Raw genomic sequence first — 1,683 nt, forward strand, 5'->3', positions numbered from 1 at the left:
GTGGCTCCTGTGTCCTGTGATGTTATCATATTTACGGGGAGCCCTTCCTTAATTTCCAGCGAAACAATCCGTGGCAGGCTTGTCTTGGCACGTGCTCCAGCCCTGGGATAGCCCTTTCTCCCACAAGTCCTGGTTCCTTTAGTAAGGAAAGACACTAGGGATCCAGACTGTGATGCTAGGGTCCTTCTTGCTCCTAGATCTTTGCTCTCAACCCTCTCAGCGTGTAGCACTAGGGAATATATGCATGTGAACACACACATATATATGCACACGTATACAAATATGTGAATGTAAACAAGCCCATTCACATGCATTTCATAAATCATGACTTTATACTGATCCCTTTAATTCTAAACTATTCCCTCTCCACAGAGTATTTCTTGTTTTGCCCGATTGTATCTTTCTTCTACAGTGAGGATCATAGATCCAATGTCAACCCATTTGCTCTTGTTCGTTCATACAGCAGCACTTCAAGATTGTTTTCCAAACACTTTCTCCCTTACCTGGCAATAAGCAGACCTTCTGCAGAAGTCAGGATTTGCTCAAAATCCTCCCACCCCTCACCCACCCTCCAACACCAAGATAGTGCACACGTTCCTTATGTTCATCCTGCCATTGTCTCCAGTCATTTGAATTAAAATTGTTATTCATTATTTTAAAGAAATTCTCTTCTTTCACGTTGTGTTTCTCCTTTCAACAAGGATTTATTTAGTAAATGGTTTTAAAATTCCCATGTGAAAGGGTGTGGAACCTCCTTCTGGGGCAGTTTGTGATTCCAGTTTCTTTAACTCGCTTGTTTTCCTCAGCTCTTTCCACACTGATTCTGCTCCTGGAATGGTACTTCCCTACCTTTTCACCTGCTGACATCACCCAACCTTTATTTTCCAGAAGAATCTCTTCCTTTCCAACCTCTCCAGTCTAACCTAAACTCTCCTGTTTTGGAATTCTTATGGCATTTATTACCTGTAACTCATCATCCGAAGTGCTCAGGTAAGTTTTATCAAGGTCAAAAAGCACCATGGGAAAAAGGAAAAAAAGAGAGAGTAGAAGGGGAAATGGAAACAAAGCTTATAAGGAGGGGGCAAAGGGTTGGAGGGAGGGAGGGGAATGCGGAAAAGAAGAATCAAGATATATCATGTACAGGTAAAAATTCCCTATGATGAATGTGATCGTTGTATCAAAAGTGTACCAGTAAAATTAATCTTTAAAAAGGTAGCCGTGGCAGTTCTTAGATCCCTGCATCAGATTGGCTGGGTTTGAATCCCAGCTCTGTCATGACTGGTCAGGTGACAGGACCTCTGTGCCTGGATTCCCCAGCTATGTAAGGAGGTAATCTGTTTGACAGAGTAATGGAGACTGCACGTTGCATCTGTGTACGCCGCTGAATCGCAGAGGAGCCCATTCAGTGGCTCCATCTCCACCGCCCAGGTCCAGGACCGGGCCTCCAACCCGGCAGGGTCACGCACTTCGGCCACGCCCGCGTCCTTCCCATAGCCCCACCTTCTGCAGAGCCTCGGCCCCGCCCCTTCCTGCTGCCCCCTGCCGCTGTGGGACTAGGCTCGGCCCCGCCCCCTCTCCGCCCCGTCGCCTGCGTTTCTCTTTAATTTGTCGCTGTCGCTGACCCCGCGGGGCGCGGGCGCCTGAGGGACTCTGGGGCTATGGCGGCCGGGGCCGGGGGTTCCC

Source organism: Fukomys damarensis, unplaced genomic scaffold (genome assembly GCF_012274545.1).
Source record: "Fukomys damarensis isolate Sample0158 unplaced genomic scaffold, DMR_v1.0_HiC HiC_scaffold_7, whole genome shotgun sequence".
In the NCBI taxonomy this organism is placed as follows: Eukaryota; Metazoa; Chordata; class Mammalia; order Rodentia; family Bathyergidae; genus Fukomys; species Fukomys damarensis.